General features: G+C 49.7%; 1 long non-coding RNA gene across 1 annotated transcript in view; it reads left to right on the top strand.

Annotated features, from left to right (window-relative positions):
- The window catches only part of LOC119866927, a 38,189-nt gene extending 35,806 nt beyond the window's left edge, over nt 1–2,383 (top strand). The window contains exon 4 of the long non-coding RNA XR_005381815.1: nt 2,212–2,383. This is a non-coding gene — a long non-coding RNA (uncharacterized LOC119866927). The remainder of the gene's footprint in view (nt 1–2,211) is intronic.
- The last annotated feature ends 11,197 nt before the right edge of the window (nt 2,384–13,580 follow it).

The following is a 13,580-nucleotide window of genomic DNA, read 5'->3' as shown; positions in this document are numbered from 1 at the left end:
CCACTGACCCCGGGAGACCTCCTCTTTAGCTTGTGCCTTAATTAGGACTTCTTATCGCAAGCAGCAAAATAAACAGAGCCTCTGTCCAACAGGCTTAAACAGTAAAGCGAAGGTACTGACTTGCATAACTGAAAAGCACTAGAGGGAGGCTAGCTTCAGGTGAAGCTTGATCCAGGGGCTCACACAATGTCATCTAAGAATTGGTGGCTCTCTGTCCTGCTATCTAGACAATCTCCAGCCACCCCAGGCTTACCCTCGCAATTAGGATGGCCGCATTGGTGCCTGACTTCGCATCCCGACTAGTCTTTCCAAAGTGGGGGTTGGGGGGATTGGGGAGTTGAGGGGGGAGGTGGAGTCTCTTTCCTGGTAGAAGAATTCCTCTTTCTGAGAATAGCTGCCCTTTCCTTCCCGCACTAACATCCATGTCTCCTTGCTTCCCACTGCCCTTGAGAGCTTATACGGCCCTCCTAAATTTACCAAGCTGGCTGGTGGAGGCCGGGAGACACACTTGCCTTGGAACTGACCGTCCTCACTCAAACCACGTCAAAGAATGACACGAGAAGGGTGGGGGCCCCTGGACGGTTCCGTTGGTTAAGCATCTGACTTCAGCTCAGGTCATGATCTCAGGATCCTGGAGCGGGGAATCTGCTCCTCCCTCTGTCCCTCCCCCCAGCTCATGCTCTCTCTCAAATAAATAAATAAAATCTTAAAAAAAAAAAAAAAAAGAGGAAGGGTGGTTTCCTAAATGAAACTGCCCTCAAGAAGTGGGGTAGGGAGGTGCCTGGGTGGCACAGTGAAGCAACCGACTCAGGGCATGATCTCATAGTCATGGGATCAAGCCCTGCATCAGGCTCTGCGCTCAGCATAGAGTCTGCTTGTCCCCCTCTCTCTACTCCTCCCCCTGCTTGCGCACTCTCTCTCCAGTAAAAAATTAATTAATTAACTAATTAATTAATTAATTACATCTTTAAAAGGTGGGATATGGACACAGGCCACCATGACATTGTTTCTCCACGTGCCCTCAGCCTCAGTGACCACTCCTCCTAGACTTCGGGGCTCCTCCTCTTTTCCCATCCTTGAAGCCTAGGGTCCCCATGGTGTCCTATTAGGTCTTCTCTCTCCTGAGCGGCCACCCCCTTCCACCTCCTCCGCCCACCCCTTCGTTGACCCCTGGACCCACACTGCCGGTCCAGCTCTCACTCCTGTGCCGTGACACTGCGGGTCCCACCGCCTGCTGGCCCCTTGCCCTCAGAGGTGCCGCTGAGGCCCGGAATCCACCATATCTAACACCAAACTCATCCTTACCCCACCCCCAAACCCACGCTCCCAAACTGCTTCCCTCTCCGTTCCCACCACCTCCACTGAGTTCGAAACTTGCTCAGCCTGGACCCTTCCTCCCCTCTGTCCCCCAAGACATAACCAAGCCCCGACTCTGGGCCTGGAATCCATCCACCTTTCTAGCCCCAGTGCCCATTCACGTTAGGTGCTCAGGGATTCTGGGGCGACTGATGTATTCCATATCAGCCAAGGTCCCACCCATGTTCTCTACAACCTCCTGTCTGCTCCGGTGGCCACCAGAGTGGCCTTGCCTTGAGGGCAGGGCCTGTATCACTGTAACTGCTGCCTGACCAGAGCCTGGGACAGTGCCTGGTACCTAAAGATCTCCCCAGAACTGCGTGCATCAAACAGATGAATGGATGGAGGAGAGAGGAAAGAGAAGAAGAGGGCTTCCTGGGGGAAAGAGGCAGGATCTCTGAAGGTCTGGGAAAGCAGAGGGGGCCCCAGGCCCCTTGTGCTGGTGTTGCAGCAGCGCCTCTCGGGGGGCCACGGGGCAATGGAACTGCAGAGAAGCTTCTGTGTGAGGCAGCCAGTAGAGCAGAGTTCTGAGGATCCTGAGCCTCTCCGGATCCTGGGATTCCCTTAGGCTCAGTACAGTTAGCCCCTATTACCACCCGGAGCAGCTAAAAGTCGGATCGCTCCATTTCTTGTTTGAATGTTTCAGAAAACTAGCACATCAAGGCAGGGGCCCTCGGGCACAGAGCATGCTTGCTCGTCGCCCACCCTGGTCACGGGTGCCTGGCATGTGGGTTAACGACACCTAGGAGTTCAGCTACTGCAGTGACATTAAAATGTGCAGCGGGGAGAAGGCAAAAGGAGCCTGCTCGGCTGTAAAAGGCTCACAAACTTTATTGACCTTCTGTGACTTGGCAGAGATGGCCAGCTGGTGGCAAACACACAGATGTGGAAACAGACACGTGGCTCTGTGACTTTGGTCTTCCCTCTGAGGTCTCTGCACTTTTACACAAAGGCTCACTCTGACCTCTCTCCTGCTGGACAGGGACCCCTTCAGCCCCTCAGGCTTGGAAAGAAAGGTAAGGAAGGAGAACGCTTGGCTTTGTTGTGCCATGCAGGGCAGCTCACAAGCATTATCTTATTTAAACCTCACAGTAACCCTGAAAACAAACACCTTCCCCTTCCCCATTTTTATAGACGAAGAGACAAAAGCCCAGAGAAGTCCCCTGACTTGTCAGAGGCCGAATGAGGGGTGAGTGGCAAAAACGGGACCTGCATGCACATCTGTCCTTCCCATAGACCCAGTCACCAGGCCGACTACACAACCATGTTTGGATTTTAGGGTCTCTGTGGGATCCCTGGGTGGCTCAGCAGTTGAGCATCTGCCTTCGGCCCAGGGAGTGAGTGATCCTGGGGTCCCGGGATCGAGTCCCACGTCGGGCTCCCTGCATGGAGCCTGCTTCTCCCTCTGCCTGTGTCTCTGCCTCTCTCTGTGTGTGTATCTGTCATGAGCAAATAAATAAAATCTTAAAAAAAAAAAGATTTTAGGGTGTCTATAGTCTGCGTCACACATGTGAGCAGTGCAGGGGTCTGGGGATGTTCATACTTCCTTAGGCTCTGGCTCCCGAGAAGGAGCCTAAGACGATAATACACACGTACCGTGATAGATTCTCTCTCTGATTTCTCATGTAGGACTCAACTTTCATGATGCTGCTTAAAACTTTCTTTCTTCTCTCTCTTTTATTAATATGGAGAGGTTCCAAGAAGAAAACCAAAAGTAAGTCATTAAGCTTCTTGGTCAGATGGACCTTTGTTCACACACACACACACTTGGGGTCGCTGGGTGCCTCAGTTGGTTGAGCATCTGTCTGACTCTTGATTTTGGCTCAGGTTGTGATCTCAGGGTCATGAGATTGAGCCCCGTGTCAGGCTCTGCACTGGGGGTGGAGCCTGCTTAAGATTCTTCCTCTCCCTCTGCCCACCCCCATCTCCCTGTCTCTGTCTCAAAAAAACAAAACAAAGCAAAAAACTATTAATTAAACTTATCGTAGTAATCATTTCACAAGATATACATGTATCAGATCGTCCTGTTGTACACCTAAAACTTATTAATGTCATCTGTCAATTATATCTCAATAAAACTGGGGGGAAATTGAAGTATAAATTTTAAAAATTCAGGGACGCCTGGGTGGCTCAGCGGCTGGGCACCTGCCTTTGGCGCAGGTCGTGATCCTGGGATCCGGGATCGAGTCCCGCATCAGGCTCTTACAAAGAGCCTGCTTCTCCCTCTGCCTGTGTCTCTGCCTCTTTCTGTGTCTCTCATGAATGAATAAATAAAATCTTAAAAAAAAAAAAAAAAAAAAACAGAAAAACTTACGGAAATCAGATTTTGGTCAATTTTATGTGAAACAAATACGTTTTCTCCATCTTTCACTGTACAATCTCAGATACATGTTAGCACGTCTTGTTTCTAGATGTAGCTCAAACGATTGCTTCACAAGGACCATGGGGAAGGCGGTGGGAGGCTGTATTCGCTTTCTATTGCTGCCATAAAAATTATTAGAAATTTAGTGGCTTAAAAGCAATTGAATTTACTGCCTGAGGTTTGGAGTCTAAAGTGGGCCAGCAGGGCTCCTGGAGGCTGTGGGGGAGAACCCATCTTCTAGCTTCTGGGGTCCACCTTGATTTGTGGCCCCTTCCTGTCCCCAAAACCAGCATCGTAGAATCTTCTCTTCTCCCTGGCTCTGTTTCCCTCTTTCCACCTTTTCTCTCTATTTGAGCCTCCTGCTTTCTTTTATAAGGATCCCTGTGATTACAGTGTGATTACATCCAGATAATCCAGGATAATCACCCCATCTCAAAATCTTCAATAGGCCATGAGGGCATACGGTGACACAGCCACAGGTTCTAGGGATTAGGACATGGACACCTTTTGGCAGGCTTATTCAGGGAAGAAAGGGAGGAGGGGAAGGAGGGAGGGATTCTAATATTATTCCAAAGCATAGCCATCTCTCCTCCAACTCTGGCACTCTGGAACTTTCTACATGCAGCGTGACCTAAGCCTCATCACAGACCTCTTCTTCCAACCCCACCTAAAAGGTGACATCCTTGTTCTTCAAGGGCTGTCACATTGCTTTGTTTGTCTCTTATTCTCTCCTGCCCCACCCACCCCACCCCCAATGGGGAGCAGGGACAACTTCTGGAAATCAAACTCTTGTGCAAAGTAATCAACTCTCTGAGCTGGGTCTTACTTCCTTGCCAGGCTCTAGGCGCCTGGAAGCCTAGGGTCAAGTCTTCAGCTCTTGCTATTGTTGTTTCGTACCCAGAACGCCTGGCCTGGCATCAGAGAGAAAAGGAAGGAAGGGGATCTAGAAGAAAGGGAGGGAGCTGCTGCCCTCAGCCCAGCAGGCCTTGCATACAATCCTGCACAAAGGCGGCTCCCTTTCCGGAGGGCCTCCACCCACCTGGGACTCAGCTGGACTTCTGTCTTCCCTTGGGGGCTTGGGTTTTCTAAGAGCCACCTGGGAGCAAAGACTCTGCAGGAGGACCCGGCCCTCTTTTCTCCCCGGTAGGACGCTGGAGCCACCGCAAGAGCAACAGGGACACTTGGCATGAAGTCGAACCTCTTTTGGGGTTCTGCTGGGGGGTGGTGAGGTGAGGAGGCAAGGGACAGTTTCTGGCACAAGGACAGAGTTCAGTGTCTTGCTCAGAGGCAGGGTGATGGACCGGATGGCCTCTCGGGGTCACTACCACTTTGGCAGATCCAGAAGTGCTGCGTCCTCACCCCTGCAGACCTTCTTCAGCCTTCCTTCTCTGAAACCTCCAGACTTGAGATCTCCCTGGACAAATGGCCATGGAAACCCTTTTCCCTCCAGACTTTATTTTTATTTTTAAAAATATTTATCTGAGAGAGAGAGAGCACAGTCAGGGGAGAGGCAGGCGCCCAGCTGAGCCGGCAGCCAGATGTGGGGCTCCATCCAGGACCCTGGGATCGTGACCTGAGCCAAAGGCTGACATTAACTGCAGACTGAGCCACTCAGGCGCCCTTCCTCCTGATTTTAAAAATAGTACATACCTCTTATTGTTTAAAAAAAAAAAGAAGAAGAAGACAACAATTTCAGAAAAACATAAAGAAGGAGCAAAATCCAATACCCATAATCCAGATGTCTGGAAGGAACCATGGTTAACATTTTAGCCTATTTCCTTCCCGCCTTCTTACTCTGCATATGTATTTATAATTACTATTACTGTGAGCCGCTTCTTTCTGGGGTCTTCAGGGGAGGGGGCATCTGGAGATGAACTTCCTCCAGGCATCCCTAGTAAGGGGGTGCCATTCATGCCCTCTATTGCTTTGGCCCAAGTCACCAGAGGGGAGGTTGAACCTTCTTGGCAGTGGCCCTGGGACCTTAAGGAGGATTTCAATCCTGTACTGAATGAGAGCAGAAGACAGCGTCCAAGTGTTACAGGATTGGGGTCCTCTGTGGTGGGGAGGTGAAGATGGAGGTGGAGGAGGAATCTGCCCATATTCCCTGCACCTGTGAGCTCTCCTGCTTGGGTGTCTTTCTGCCTCTCCTGTCCTCCTGCCGCCCCTCCCACTTCTTACCTCTTCCCACTCACCCCCTTCTGGGAATGACCTCTCTTCTCCAAAAGATGAGGAACTCTCTCTCTCTTTTTTTTTAAGATGTTATTTATTCGTGAGAGACAGAGAGAGAGAGAGAGGCAGAGGCACAGGCAGAGGGAGAAGCAGGCTCCATGCAGGGAGCCCGATGTGGGACTCCATCCCAGGACCCCGGGGTCATGACCTGAGCTGAAGGCAGATGCTCAACCGCTGAGCCATCCAGGCGCCCCTAAGGAACTCTTGAATCCCTTCCTGCACCACCCACATTCCCATCCCCTGGCTCTGAATGAAGGTGGCTTGTCTCCACTGCAGCCAGCTGCTTGTGCTCTAGATGACTAGTAGGTCTCTGCAGGAGGGTGCAAGGGGGCAAGGGAGGAGCCCTGTTTTCTGGAGCCCAGGGATGGAGGGTGGGGGGTGGGGGGGTGGAGGGATTTTTCTCCCAAACTTAGCTGCTTCGCCCAAAAACGCATCTACAATACGACCTATTGCTCTACCCCAAGACTAATTTCTTCCAGGAAGAAAGTCCCACAACCGTACAAATAATACTTGACACACATAAGAAATTAATATTCTTCCTATTACTCTACTCGTAACTCTATTTCCTGTGAGCAAACACGCTGACCTTATTAGCCCCAAAGAACATTTACCTCCTCTCTGTCAAGGTTAGATGACAAGATATCCTTCATTAACTTGGCAAAAAAGCATATTGCTTTAATTGCTTGGGAAGGAAATTGGGGTGGGCATAGGGTGGTGGGGACGGAGGGGTGAAAGGTCTCTCTCCATCTATTCCACACACATTTTAAACATACTTGAAATTATATGATTTTCCATCCTGCTTTTTTCACAAGATGATAAACATGCTCCCAAATTTTTTAAAATTCCCTAAAAGCCCTCTTATATAAGCACCATTTTAAACGATTGTGTAACATTCCATTGTAGAACACAGCCTGAGATTTTTTTAGGGGCAGAAAGTCAACGTCCCAGGATTATTCTTGCTAAAGTAAATCCTTCAGAGCCCTAATAACTAGCTGGGGAATTGCTGGAGCCTTTCCAAAGAAATCACTAATAGGGAGCAGCTTATGTTAAGTTGAAAATGTTGTTCTGGGTATCAAAGCTGTGTGCAGGAAGCATCGAGGCCAAACCTGCTGGAATCGTGTGAGCTGGGTCAAGAAACATATCCTAGGAGGAGCCAAGGTGAAAGTATGTATTTTTAACAACCCGAGACAACCCAGCCCAAATACTAAAGGCTCCCTACCTGGATGTTTGTGTCAAGAGCCATCAATCTGTCCCCAGGGAGTAGATCCAATGACATTTCATCTTGGACACAGGCAGACAGCTGTATTCCCGGATGGGAATGAACAGAACTGCAGCCAGCAAATTCCTAATTTTGAGCTCCGACCATCTCTGGGACTAGGTAAGCCTTCAGTTCTCAACCCTGACTGACCATTAAGGGAAAAAAAAAAAAAAAAAGAAGGAAATGCCCAAGACTTAATCACATTCTGATTAAAGGGAAAAAAAATCAGATTTTATTTTTGCTCTGGGGAGCCCTCAGGAAAGACAAAGCTCTCTGTTCGATTTGTGCACATTAGATGCTCTAGAACACCTTTCTAAGGCAGGGGGTGGACTATGTGACCTCCAAAAGGTGGCACATCTGCCTCCAGAAAGCAAGAAATGCTGAGATGGCAACAGTTTTACAGAGCATCTTGGTACCCAGGTGGTTTTGTTTTGTTTTGTAAACTGTTTTCAGGTGTCATCATCAGGAGACTTGGTTGATAGGACAGGAATTGGGGGATAACAAGGAACTCTGCTTCTGACTACCTTAGGGTCTTCTCAGACATTCCCAGCAGTCCTGAGTTTCATCCAGACATCTGTGGGGGAACCTTCCAGGGAAGCGGTGGGATGCTCACTGCCCCATGAGGACTCTTCGATGGCCTTCCCAGAGCGCCCAGCCTGAGCAGATGCGGTCTGGAACTAGAGGGAAGCTGTGTTACATCACACGCTCGGGCAGCCGGCCCTGAAATAGTCCCTCAGCCCCACTCACATATCCAAGCAGCCAGAGTCCTCCACACTACCTCCCAAGGCCGTCCAGGATCCACTTCTCTTCTTCCCCGTCTCCAGCTCCCCAAGGTGGGACCAACCAGTCTCCTCACCGGTCCACCAACCTCAGATCTTTCTGCCTCCAGTCTGTCTGATGGGGAGCAGGGCTAGCTGAGGACAAAGCACAGCTGATACCCCACAAACTACCCCCAAGGAGATGAGACAGGTGTGACATTCCTCAGGAAGTTTCTCATCTTCTTATTGTTACTGCCTTGCTAGAGGGAAAAGCAATCTTTGACTTGACAATGGCAAGGCCTCCAGTATTTCTCGATCCTCCTTAGCATATGAAAATCCTTTTGAAATCTCCCTTTTCCTTACCTCCCCCAACTCCCAGGTATATAATCAGCCACCCTCACAAGCCTGGGACAGCAGCTCTTCCTGCCCCCGGGGCCTGTCCCAGTGCTTTATTTAATAAAACCACCATTTCACACCAAAGACGTCTCAAGAATTCTTTCTTGGTTGTGGGCTCCGGACCTCACCTACGTTCCAAAACTTCATCTTGTCCGCATGCCATAGCCAACGAGACCCTTGCCAGCTGAGAACTTCTGTTTGCAAGATGGTGAAAAGGTGGCAAGGCCCCTTTCTTTTACCCGAAACCATCTCACACCAAGCGCAAGCTCCATTTTCAGTAAAACCTAAAAAAGTAAAACCTAAAACACAAAATGGGTGGCAGGGTTGACCCCAAACAGTGGATCTTCAGCAGAGGGGCTCGCAGGAGGAAGTGGCATGGGGGGGGCACCGGGCCATCGAGTCTTAGGGACGGTAAGGGGCACAAGTGGAGGAGCAAGGGAGAGGCCTCATGTGCAACAGCAGGAAGCAGGTGCTCACGCTGGTGGCAGGGGTTCTGCGGGACCAGGACACAGTCCGTCTCCGTGGCAACACTGAGGAGCAGGAGAGACTTTGAACCGGGAAGAGCCTCATCGTTGGTAAAGAGAATCCAAGGCTAAGTGCTCTTATATTGACCCTGGGTCATAAGGAAAATGTAGCCCTCCTGGAAGCCCCCCGTGGCTGCTGTCATGCAAGAGCAAAATAACCCACCTGCTCCAAGGATGAGTAATCTATACAAAGCAATGACAAGAAAAAAAAGGGTCAGAGTGGGGGGGTGGGGGCAGCCCCAGTGGCCCAGCGATTTAACACCACCTTCAACCCGGGGTGTGATCCTGGAGACCTTGGATCGAGTCCCATGTTGGGCTCCCTGCATGGGGCCTGCTTCTCCCTCTGCCTGTGTCTCTGCCTCTTTCTCTCTCTCTCTCTCTGTCATGAATAAATAAATAAAATCTTTTTTTTTTTAAAAAAAAGCGGTTGGTGGAGGTGGGAGTGGTGGGGGAAAAACACAAAGCAGGCAAGAAGACGCACCAAGAAACATTGCCAGGGAGCAGATGAACAATCTACCCAGAAAATTAAGAGAACAGGGGCACCCAGGTGGCTCAGCGGTTGAGCGCCTACCTTTGGCCCAGGGCGCGATCCCGGTGTCCGGGGATCGAGTCCCACGTCGGGCTCCCTGCATGGAGCCTGCTTCTCCCTCTGCCTGGGTCTCTCTCTGCCTCTCTCTGTGTGTCTCTCATGACTAAATAAATAAATCTTTAAAAAACCAACCAACCAACCCCTGCATGGCTCTCCTTGCCGAGAGCATAAATAGCAAGTGCACATCTCCAGATGGCTTGGTGGTAGGGGCGACCATAGAATGTGTTCCCCAACAGGGCAGTTCTGAGGTCGACAGGGGGTGCTCCATGTGTAACCCGAGGCTAAGGTCACCCACCTATGCGGCAGTTGTGACCTGATCCGTGCTGCCCTCCCCAGCCACACCTCACTGCCCGCAGCTCGGGGTGGGAGGGGGGCACCCAAAGCCCAGCCACAGGCCAGCCCTCCGCACAGGGGCTGCTCCCCCTGCCTCTCTGCCTCATACTCTCTCTCCTTCCCGCACCCTCATTCTTCTTTCTCTCCACCCCCATCCCTGATTCTGTCCAACGCCCTTTGGGTCTGAATGGACCCCTCAACACTTACACATTTTACCACTTCGAAAAGGTACATTTCCCCCTCTACATGCGCACATCTGAAATTAGAATAGGGCTCACCATCCACAGCATGTCCCAGTTTCATCCACAGCATTTTTCCTGGAGGACCGTGAATTAACAGCACATCTTACAACAGAAGGCATCTTAGATTTGATGACACGTGTTATCACTCTGTACTATAACTGTCTAGTTCCACGGCTAGCTTCTCACTAACTGGGATATCTTTGGGGGCTGTCCTGTGTGTGATTTTTCATTGAATCCCCAGTGGCACTTACTGGGAAACAGCAGGGACACAGTAAATAAATTCTACAATGAGCTAGAAATTTCAGATAAAAAAAAAAAAAATGGGTTAGGGATAGGGGATTTCCTCTTGAAAACTTCAAAAAGTTTTGTTTTGTTTTGTTTTTTTCCTCCTAAAGATTTCTGGTTTTCTTGGGGTCTTTGGGTCTCCAAATACCCAAACTTGATGGAATGAAGAAAATCAAGTTCCATGTAAAATACATCTTTGTGTTTCTAACGGCAGGACTTCAGGTCTATACAGGAAAGTGAAATCAAAGGGAAAAATATATATTTTCTATTTTCTTTCAGTGTTTCCATCCAATCCTTGACTTGGTTTACACAGTAAAAGTGACAAAGTGCAGAAGAACATATTCATTCATTCAACAAACATCCACGGAGGCCCCATGATGATTTGCCTGCGTTTTTTTTTTCTTTTCTTTTCTTTTTTCTTTTTCTTTGCCTGCATTTTGTTCCAAACTGATGACACCACAGCAAGTAAGACCACGTCTCCCCCCACCCCCTGCCGGCCCCCAGCTCACAATCTAGTGATGACTGTGAGACAGTAACATACGCACAAATACAAATATATAACATGTCAGAAGTGGTGGTTATGATGATGATAATAATAGGAAAATATAGCGTTTTGCTATATTTGGGGGGGGTCCCCAGGCTTATCTGATCATAACAAGCACCAGGAAGCTCATTAAAAACAGATTCACGGGCCCATTGCCAGGCCCACTGATCTGAGACCTCCAGGGGAGAGACCTGGCGAAATCATTTGAAGGAATGCTCCAGTTGCTTCTTGTGATCACTGGAGGCCTAGGCTGGATCAGAGGTTTTGAACTTTGGCCACATGATAGAATCACGTGCAGAGCTCTCAAGTATATGACACCCAGGTTCCTCTGCTAAATATTGTGATTTAATCCATCCAGGTGAGTCCCGAGTTTTGTATTTATATACAAGCTCACCTGGTAATGCTAGTGGGCTGCCGCAAGCCCTTGGCTTCAGGGATGGCTGGAGATCAGAAATCAGGAACTTGCTGCCTTTGGGCTGTCCGCTGCCCATGCTGGCCAGGAGGCCTGCATTAGGCCTTTCCACCCAGCTGCCCGCCTGTCCAAGACTAAATGTCTTCAGATCTACACCCAAGGACAGACTGGTGGCCAACTGGACTACCGTGTTTTTGCATCTGCTTTTATACTTTTATAAAAAAAAAAAAAGGTTTGTTTTTTTTTGGCTCTGCTTCCTGTACAGAGCCAAATCTGAGCGGTGACCCCTACTATAACATTTCAGCCCCGCCAGGCCCCAAGACCTTCTGCGCACAGCTGTGACTACCTGGAGAACGCTCCCAGTCACTGAGCACAGGCTGCTCTTCATTAGCAATTTCTTTGGAAAGTCCCCAGTGTATCATTTCCATTAGTAACTTCATTTTGAAATCCCATCAAGTCTATCAGGTGCTATGCCAGGAACCCACTAGGCAAACATCCTAACATCTCTCTCTTAAAAAAAAAAAAAAAAAAAAAAAAAGAACAGAACAGAAAAGCAAAGAAAAAAAAAAAGATTTCCTTTTTCAGCTCAAAATTTCCAAAATCATTACATCCCTACACCTGGCCTGTGAGGGGAATTGAAGAGGGAGAAGACAAGATTGGGGTTCCGGGACGTCCAGGCGAGAGGAGCCTAGCTATTCTTTTCCTATGACTCGCCTCCGCAGTCACTCCCACTTTGACATAAAATTGAAGGGCAGCCCCCCAAGTGGCCGTGGTTGGAGCTGGGTGACCTCTGAGAGCCTCTGTTTCTCCATCCACCTGTGCTGTTGGAAGAATTGGGGGTGTCCATCACTAAAGCAGAAAGTACTGCCCCGAGCACGTAGTAGGCTGTTCTGATTGTTACTCCCTCCCTCCGCCTTCTGGTGTTTTCTTCTAGAGAACTGATCGTGTCAGGACTTTTTTATGTCATTGCTCAATGAGCTGGAAACGGCAGCCCTGCTGATTAGAATGCTGGTTTGCAGGGAACAAGCGGTAGTGTTGACATTTGCAGAAAGCTTTCTTGCTAAATTTTAAACACTTCGCAGATCTAATCCTGCTGGCATCGCCTGTTAGTGATATTCCTCTGGCTATGACGGGCACGCCGAGTTCAATCAGACACCGAGGGAAAGGGCAGGATAATTGGCTTCCTTTAGGGTTCCAGCAAAGTTGGGTGGACACCACGTCCATTTTAGCGTGAAGGAAGCTAACTTGTATTGAGCGTTACCTGTCTGGTGCATAGGGGGAGCTCAATAAATGTTGACAAGCTGAATAATGTGAAGGAATGATTAATTAATTGCATAGGCCAGAATGAATCGTGCATTTTTATTGGGCACTATTTATTTTGCTACGCACAAGTGGCTAATTTCCAATATTGATGTATTTATTGGGGCACAAAATGGCCACCTTCTCACTCTGTTCTCGTATGGCCTTTGCTTGGTGCAGGTTAGAGAGAGAAAGCTCTGTGGTGTCTCACCTTATAAGGACACCAGCCTTATTGGATCAGGACCCCAGCCTATGGCCTCATTTTACCTTATTTGCCTCCTTATTCCTAATAGAGCCTCATGGTTAGGCCTTCAACATATGAATTGTTGGGGGGGCGGGGCAAGGGGAAAGGATGCACAGGTGCAGACCCCCGACATGGGCTTGCAGTGCGGTAAGTCCTGTGATTGAGAAAGCCTGAGGCCCCCAATGCAGACTGGCAGGAAAGCTGGGGCGGGGGAAATGGGGTGAGGGTGCTGGGAGTGAGAGCTCGCTGGGAAGGCCTAGGACAGGTTAGCTAGGTGGAGAGGGCCGGTGCACCTGCCAGGCCCTGGGAACTTCTCTGGAAAGGCCTGGGGGTGGGGGGAGCAAGCTGAGCCTCAGAGGAACTGGAACCTGGCTGGTGGGACTGGTGCTGGGGCCAGAGCGGAGGCAAGGTGGGGAGAGGTGGGGGAGACCCCAGCAGGCCTGGCACCACTGCGGGGTCAGCTGGTGCTCAAGCTGGTGCGCTGCAAGGCAAGGGGCTAAACGTGTGGTTGCCCAGGAAATCATTTGATGGGGGAAAATCAGCTCTTTGTAAAGTGTCCTTTGCGTATGGCTTTCAGCTTTCAGTTAGAGATGGAGTGGAGGTGGTGGCTTCCGGAGGCTTTGTAACGTTTAGGGCCTCTAGGGGGCTTTATGGGGCCCTGATTGTGAGCTCCTGAAGGCCGAGAGGAGCTATTGGAGGGTTTAGGCAGGGGAGCCGGGTGGTAAGTAAGAGGTTAGCTTTCTCTTTGT

Source organism: Canis lupus, chromosome 30 (assembly GCF_011100685.1).
Source record: "Canis lupus familiaris isolate Mischka breed German Shepherd chromosome 30, alternate assembly UU_Cfam_GSD_1.0, whole genome shotgun sequence".
NCBI lineage: Eukaryota > Metazoa > Chordata > Mammalia > Carnivora > Canidae > Canis > Canis lupus.
The sequence above is the reverse complement of the archived record's forward strand: the minus strand, read 5'-3'. Positions and strand labels throughout refer to the sequence as shown.